Raw genomic sequence first — 8824 nt, forward strand, 5'->3', positions numbered from 1 at the left:
AATGGAGTAGCCGACACCGGGCCATGAAACCACTTTTGATTCAATTGTCCAATTACTTTTGGTCCCTTGAAAAAGGGGGGATGGCTAATCTTAAGAACTGTAATTCCTAAACTCTTCCTCCAATTTGGATGTACATACCCTCAAATTAAACCTGAGAGTGTGCACTTTCAGCCCATATCCATTATATAACTATAGGTTGAAAGTGTTTTGGTAAATACCTGAAAAAAACTAAAATTGTGCCTGTGTCCAAATATATATGGTCCTAACTGTGAGATATGCTATGCTCCTATATATCTATCTATCTATCTATCTATCTATCTATCTATCTATCTATCTATCTATATTCTCTACTTTTAGTAAGGCATGTTTGATAAGCCATTATCCCCACCGTGACCACACAATGGAAACCTTGCCCAGGTTCCTGACTCCTGTGGAACTCCCTGGTGTCCAAGTTAAGCAAACATATACTGGCTGGCTTGTGCAGTAAAATGACACTTGGATGTGCAACAAACTACCGGTAAGATAATGTAACACATTTTTGGGGCCTAGTAATGACAGTATAATGCACACTTTGCTGTGGTTGCAGTCACATGGGATAATTATCATGATCGCGATGATCAGGCACAGAATGCTGTATTGTTTTGCAGCTTATATACAGCTTTCTGCAAAGTGTTGGAGATTTAAATAAAAACCTCACTAACTTTCCACTGCTGGTTACTTGACAATAGTATTGACAAGTTGAATAAAGATGTCTTATTAAAGATTATATTATTTTAAAATATTATTGTTGCATGTTACTTGTTCAGGATTTCTTCTGTATGTTAAGAAGACATATAATGGAGACATAATGTTGTATCTTTGTATAAACCGCTATAAGTATAAATCTATTTGGATATCTTAGAATTAGAAAGATGACCTTTCAAAGCTCTGTGTTCTGCTAATACGCAGCATTAGGGGTCTTTTAACTACAAATGAACTGAAGACTTATATTCTGAGAAATTTAATAGTTTGGCAAGAGAAGATGTATTCCGAGAATTATGTTTGACCAGATGTGTTCTGAGCAGGGGCGGACTGACAACTCATGGGGCCCCCGGGCAATAGGGGATCATGGGCCCCTGTGTCCTTGCCCAAACTCAAAAAAGCCTATGAAAAAGGTACCAGGGGCATCTCATGGGGCCCCCTACTGACCCTTGGGCCTCGGGCAGTGCCCGAGTTTCCAAATGGTCAGTCTGCCCCTGGTTCTGGGGAAATTCCAAATGTCATATTGTTAAGACATATTCATATTGAGGGGTGGAGCCTGAACATGGCGGCACAGGGGAGAGTGTAGCTAAGCACTCTCCGTGAGCCTTCCCCCCCGCTTACCTCCCTATGAAGTCTCGTAAGAGGTACCAGCTGCTCTGAAGGCAGTGACTCACCTGCAGGAGAGAGCCGGAGAGAGCCGGTGGAGTCCCGGGGACGGTCGGAGCCGGCGGAGTATCGGGAGGGTGCTGCATGAGAGACACCTCGGGGTCTTCCCTCCTACCCTTCTACAGCGACGGCTAGAGAGTGGAGTGGGGTTGCCTAGGAGACGACCGGCCGGCCTGGAACTGAGTGAGAGCCGGGAGAGAGACGCCTCGTGGTCTCAGCTGATGTCTGGCGTCTCGCAGCGGCGGCTTCAGAGGAGGAACAGGGTTGCCAGAGAGACGTCAGTGGGTCAGCTGGGACATTGGAGAGTCACTGACACCGACCCCGACACTGACTCCGACACGTAAAGAGCTCTGGGAGCCCTGAGAGAGAGGGAATGTCCGGCATCTCAGCAAGTGGGTAAACCAGCTGAGGGTAACAGATATACTGTCCCTCAATAAATATAATATATATACGAATATACCATCTCCTTGCCTCCTATATCCCACCTTTCTCCACCCTAACTCTACACCAATTCCATCATCTCCATATCAGCTATAATTTTACAGCTCCATAAGCATATAATCTCATGCTCATTCTTATGAAACAGCTAAACATCTTAACCCCCACTCTACTCCTTTCTCTATTTTACTACTAACTTGCATACTAACTCTAATCGAAGGGGGCCTGTAATGTAAAGGGAGGATAAGCTGCATGAACTACGACAGACCCCTAGGAATCCCTTCAAGAGGAGACAAGACAAGCGGACTTAAACGCAGAGGAGGACTGTTTCTGAAGTGAAGTTCCAACGCGGTGGGTGAGTGAGGACCGTGGTTTTATTCTACAGGCCCTCTTTTACACTGCATATACATTGGCTTTATATAGTAGACTTTTATATATTCTGAATTCCTGCACTAGATTGTGAGGTGCTTGGAAAAAGAACTGAGACTAAATACTCAAACAGAAAATAAAAGAAATAGGGGACTCCTGGGACAGGGCTGAAGATTGGAGGAGTAAATGATCAGGAGTTCCAGGAAATAAGAGTTAAAAATTCCCAAACTACAACATGAAAGGTAAAAATATCAAAGGGAGTGGGTCTAAGAACACCCAAACCGGTACGATTAAGAAGTATGTGTCACAAGGAAATGTTACCCCAGAAAGAACCCAGGGAATAAGTGAAAAAAGTGAATCGGAAATAAGTCTGGATAACAGCCCAAGACTTTCCCTGGGCCCAGTTTACAATAGTCATATGGAAGGTATGGAATCAAGAGAGTTGGAAAGAGATATGCAACTACCTAATAAAAAAGAAATGGAGGAGATGTTTAAAGGTTTGGAAAAATCAATAAAGCAAGAGATGGGGATGATTCGGGAAGATCTGGGACAATTACTAACTAGGGTGGAGGAAATGGAGGAGAAGGTACAAGCCCAAGCTCAGACCATCCCAAAATTAGAGAAATGGATAATTGAAGATAGAAAAGAACATAAGAGAATGCTTTATAGGATGGAAGAACAAGAAAATAGAGAAAGAAGAAATAATATCAGAGTTAGAGGAGTACCGGAATTGACACAGGGGGAAGATCTAAAAGAGCTATCTGGTAAAATCTTGAATTTTATAATGGATAAATCGGATGAGGAGATGTTTAAACTGGATGAAGTATACAGGATTGGGAAGTACCAACAAGGAAATGGGGTAGAAAAACCAAGAGACATAATTGTTAAATTTCACAACTATGGAGATAGAGAAAAGATATGGAAAAAGATCAAAGGAAGATCAAATATTACATATGGTGGGAAAAATATCCAAATTTTTGCAGATTTGACAGCAGAAACTTTGAGAAGGAAGAGAGCATTGAAACCCCTATTGGAAACGATGAAAAAACAAGGAGTGAAATACAGATGGGGTCGTGACTTAAGCTTAATTGGGTGGAGGGATGGAATAACAGCTATCTTAAGATTCCCGGAGGATATGGAAGAATTTTGTGACAAATTTGGACTGCAGAGACAAGTAATATCTGGCTGGAAAGGGGAGGAGGGAGAGTTGGATATTTGTGGGACAGGAAAGTGGCAGCTGGTTAAAAGAGGAAATAGAGAAACAATAGATAAGGGAATATCGGGGAGGAGGGGGGGACGGTAAGCGGTCATGGGTAGAGTCGAACCCCTATAGAGGGATCAAAAGTGGAATATGATCCAAAGGCATAGGAGGCCTGGGGGGGTGGGAAGGCGGGAGGGAGGGGGGGGAAGCGATGGCAGGAGGGGAGGGAGAGGGGGGGTTGGGGGGAGGTGGGGGTGGGAGGGGGGAACGGGAAGGAGGGAGGAGGGGATAGGAGTGGGGTGGGAGGGAGGGGAGGAGGTATTGGATTAATACTCTGCATGACAGATGGGATAAAGAGGAAGAGGCAATCTGGAAGAGAGATGGATTTAATTGGGAATGATGGAAGAAATACAGTTTATAACCTATAATGTGAACGGACTGAGTGGTCCAGGGAAGAGATTTAGGCTATTTAATGAGTTACACCATAGAGCTACGTCAGTGGTATTTTTACAGGAGACACATTTTGAGATAGAGACAAACGTGAGGTTGAAATCTAAATACTACCCAACATGGTATTATGCAGATTCCCCAATTAAAAGAGCAAAAGGGGTTGCAATAGGTCTGGCAAAGAATATGAGATTTGAGTTGGAAGATAGAAGAACCGATCCGGAGGGGAGGTTTTTATTTTTAAAGGGCAAACTTCAGGGGATTGAGTGTACTTTAGCCAACATATACTGCCCTAATAAAAAACCGGAGATGTATATGAAAAGTCTCTTGAAAAAATTAATGGAATTTAAAAAAGGGTGCCTGATAGTAGCTGGAGACCTAAATTTCTGTATGGACCCACAAAAGGATAATACCTCTTCCGTGCAAAGAGAGGGGAGTAGGTCTCTGAGAGCTTTGAAAAAAGTGATGCATGAATATCAACTGGTGGACACCTGGAGAATAAAGCATATGAAGGACAGAGACTATACCTTCTTCTCTAATGCACATGAGATATACTCGAGATTAGATTACATCTTAATAGATCACCAACTTATAGACCATCTAGTTAAAATTGACATAGAGACAAGGACGTTCTCGGATCATGCTCCGGTAGTAATGAAAATGGGATGGGGAAGAAGGTGGACTGGAGGATTAGGGTGGAGGTTAAATGAGGTTCTTCTTTTGGATGAGGACTTAGTTCAGAAAATCGAGAAAGAGATAAAGTTATACTTTATGGAGAACGAAACAGAGGAGGTATCGATAGCTACAGTCTGGGAAAGCCACAAGGTATTTATAAGAGGAATCTTGATAGCGGCAGGAGCAAGGAAGAAAAAGGAAAGAAGAGAGAGGGTCAGTGGGCTTTTAAAAGAAATATTGGACTTGGAGCAGATTCATAAGAAAAAAATAACAAAAGATACGAGACAGAAGTTAATGGATAAAAAAGATGAACTAGAGAGGTTGATGGATGAGGAGAAGAGAAGAGTATACAATAGGGTTTTGAACGAGAGATATAGATGGGGAGATAGACCAGGAAGATATTTAATGAGAGCCCTGAATAAAAAGAAAAATAGGAACTATATAGAAAAGATAAAAAGTTCAAAGGGGGAGCTGGTCCATTCAAATAAAGAGATTATTAAAGTGTTTACGGAGTATTACAAACAGTTATATAATATTAGTCCCCAAGGCCCCCTAAAAGAAGCTCAAGAGGAAATCAATGAAAAAAAGATGACATACTTAAAAAATGCGGGATTACCAAAACTAAGTAAAGCACAGTTGAATACCCTAGATGCAGAAATCTCCCGGGAAGAAATTAAAATAGCATTAAAAGGCACAGTGGGGGGGAAAAGCCCAGGTCCGGATGGCTATACAGTTAAATACTATAAGAAATTTAGTGAAGTACTGTTACCCAAGTTGGAGAAATATATGAATGCCCTGGGAGGTGGGATGGAATTGAGGAGAGAATCCCTACAGGCCCATGTAGTACTTATCCACAAGGAGGGAAAAGATCCGTCTCAGTGCTCCAGCTATAGACCTATCTCATTATTGAACACAGATACTAAACTGTATGCAAAAGTGTTAGCAAACAGGTTGAGAGATCTTATGCCTGAATGGATCCATGGAGACCAGGTGGGCTTTGTACCGGGGAGAGAAGGTAGAGATAATGGCCTGAGAACCCTGATGCTAATTCAGAAAAGTAGGAAAGGGAAGACCCCGGTGGTGCTCTTGTCAATTGATGCAGAGAAGGCATTTGATAGAGTGGACTGGGGTTTTATGATGGACAACTTAAAAGTGCTGGGAATAGGCGATAGAATGCGAGAGTGGATAAGTAAATTATATAGGGAGCCCACTGCAATTATCACGGTAAATGGGGAAAGATCAGAGCCCATTGGAATGTCTAATGGTACAAGGCAGGGATGTCCATTGTCCCCTCTGTTATATGTATTGTCACTTGAACCTCTGCTGTCAACAATAAGAAATAGTGGAGCGGTAAAGGGAATTCAGATAGAATCCATAGAACATAGAGTTGCGGCCTTTGCGGACGACTTATTGTTCTATGTGGGGAATCCCCGAATAACTCTCCCAAATATAATGAAGATTTTGAAGGAGTACGGTGAACTATCAAATTTAAAAATTAATCCAACAAAAACAGAGATCTTGAATATTAATATATCGAAGAATGAAAAAGAAAAACTACAAAAAGAATTCCCCTTTATATGGAGAGAAAAAGAGATAAAATACCTAGGAATAAAACTCACTACCTCATCTAAGCATTTGTATAGATTAAACTATATCTCTTTGATAAATGAGATTAGAGAAGATTTAAAAAGACTAGAAGGAGGAAACCCATCCTGGATAGGACGTATAAACCTAGTTAAAATGGTAATCTTGCCTAAAATACTGTATAGATTTCAAATGGTACCAATTAAAATTCCAGAAGCCTTCTTCAAGACAATAAAAAAAATACTAACAAGATACATATGGAAAAATAAAAAACCTAGAATAGCATATGAAACATTGAGTAGGACTAAAGAGAAAGGGGGATTGGGTCTACCAGATGTCAAGAGATATTATAAAGCAGTGGTTTTAGCAAGAATATATGACTGGACATTTAACCATAAGGGGAAAAGCTGGGTAACAATTGAAAATGATCTTAGTGGCATTAGATTGAGTCAGATGATATGGGTTCCACCACAGTTCAGGGGAATTAAAGAAAGCACAAGTATCTACACTTTAAATGTTTTTAGGGTATGGGATAATTTACACAAAAGCATGAAATGGGATTTTAATTCTATATTAATGCCTCTCACAAACACTGAGTACTTTCCCCCGGGAAAGATTAAGATATCAGGGAGATGGTTTAGAAAGGAAGATACTCAACTGAGAGATGTTTTGGTGGAGGGGGAATTGAGATCACTAAAAGATTTAATAGAGAAGAAGGGAGATATTTTTATTAGATTAGATGAGTGGAAACATCATCAACTGAAATGTTTTATTGGAAATCTACCGAAACCCCTGAGATCAAAAGAGGAGTGGAATATGTTTGAAAGGTTGTTAGAGACACGAAGGGATGGGAAGCACGGTGTCTCAAAAGTGTATAGAATACTCACAGAATTGGACACAAACACAAAGTTAATCTTCATAACAAAATGGGAAAGAGATATGGGAGTGGAGATTGATGAAGATAGACAGAGAAAGATGTTTAGATTGATACACGATAATGTTAGTATGAGAGAGGTTGAGGTTCATTATAAATGCGTGACACGTTGGCACATTACACCGAGTGTAGAGCACAGGATGAGTGGTGAAAATTCAAATCTGTGTTGGAGAGGATGTGGAGAGATAGGCACGATGTTCCACATATGGTGGGAATGTCCGAAAATCCAAGCTTTCTGGAAGATAATAGTCAAATTGATCAAAGATATAACTGAAATTGACATAGGGTTGACCCAATGATGTGCCTCCTATACAATGTGGAGACATCTGTAAATAAACATAAAGATTCAGGTATATGGTACTTTCTGAATGCGGCAAAGGGGTTGATACCCAAGTTTTGGCGGAAATCTGAGGTACCGAAGGAGGATGACTGGATCAACAGAGTGAACCAGATAAGTAGAATGGAAAGAACATACCATATGCAGGAAGATAGGATGAGAGTTTATTTCAGGAGATGGGAAAAATGGGAAAGAGCAGGATTGAAAGAAAAATATAGGAAAATATGAACTAGGATGTTAGTAAAAAATTAATAAACCTCAAGAGAGTAAAATGGGTTAGAGTCTGCAGAGGGGGAGGAGGGAAGAGGAGGGGGGGAAAGGGGGGGGCAGTGGGAGGGGAAAGTAAAGAGTTTTTAGAAAGGGAAAGGTAGAAATGTTATAAATATTTATGTGTATGAGAATCTTTTCCCCTTTATGGGTTTTTGTATTAACATGAAAAATTTAATAAATATTTAAATTAAAAAAAAAAAAGACATATTCATATTAAGTATCATGAATTTATAAATTAAAAAGCAGTTTCTACAGTTTATCTTGCATCTTCCCTTAGCATGTGATTATTTTGAACCTTTTTTTTTTTTTTTTTTTAATTATAGGTACTCATAGATGTCCAAAGCACCAGGCATGACCATTGTGTTTAAGTGAATGGAGAAAAGGAAGAGGTGAATACTGGTTGGAGAAGCTGTCATCGAAACTGATTATGGAAGGTGGGGGGACAAGAATAAAAATAGGTTTTGTAACCTAGTTTCAGTGTTTCCCTATACTGTTGCTAGCTTCAAGGTTTGAGCCTCCCAGAGATGTGAGTGAGAACCTATGTACACCTCTGTAACCATCACAACCCAAAATATAATGATTTGTTCTCACTCAGCCACACTCTTGTTCTGGTGTTTTAGAAATAGTCCCTCTGCTGGTAGAGATATAGCATTGCAGTTTTAACAGCAAATACAGCACCTGCTTAATGGTTGACCAATACCTATACAAAGAATTACACGGATGTTTTAGGGACCTTAGACCACAATTAGAAAAATATATTTTATTGTGAAAAAAATAATTTAAAACACATATGCAATTATAGTATCCAACATGAAGCAGTCAATCAGGTCCATCGGGTGATGCTACAAAAATAGCACCTATTGGGATTCCACGTAAATATACACTGCTCAAAAAAAATTAAAGAAACACTTTGAAAACACATCAGATCTCAATGGGGAAAAAAAAATCTCATGCTGGATATCTATACTGATATGGACTGGGTAATGTGTTAGGAACGTAAGGATGCCCCATCGTTTGATGGAAATTAAAATTATCAACCTACAGAGGACTGCATTCAAAGACACCCCCGAAAATCAAAGTGAAAAAAAAGATGAAGCAGGCTAGTCCATTTTGCTGAAATTTCATTTCACCAACTCAAAATGGTACTCAGTAGTTTGTATGG

General features: G+C 40.1%; 1 long non-coding RNA gene across 1 annotated transcript in view; it reads left to right on the top strand.

The window, feature by feature from the left end:
- LOC149469732 (uncharacterized) overlaps positions 1-8256 on the top strand; it is a 61457-nt gene extending 53201 nt beyond the window's left edge. Inside the window, exon 3 of the long non-coding RNA XR_016311520.1 lies at positions 7986-8256. This is a non-coding gene — a long non-coding RNA (uncharacterized LOC149469732). The remainder of the gene's footprint in view (positions 1-7985) is intronic.
- Positions 8257-8824: the final 568 nt, after the last annotated feature.

Source organism: Staurois parvus, unplaced genomic scaffold (assembly GCF_062004578.1).
Source record: "Staurois parvus isolate SC_StPar_1 unplaced genomic scaffold, SC_StPar_1.0 ptg000061l, whole genome shotgun sequence".
NCBI classification, from domain to species: Eukaryota; Metazoa; Chordata; class Amphibia; order Anura; family Ranidae; genus Staurois; species Staurois parvus.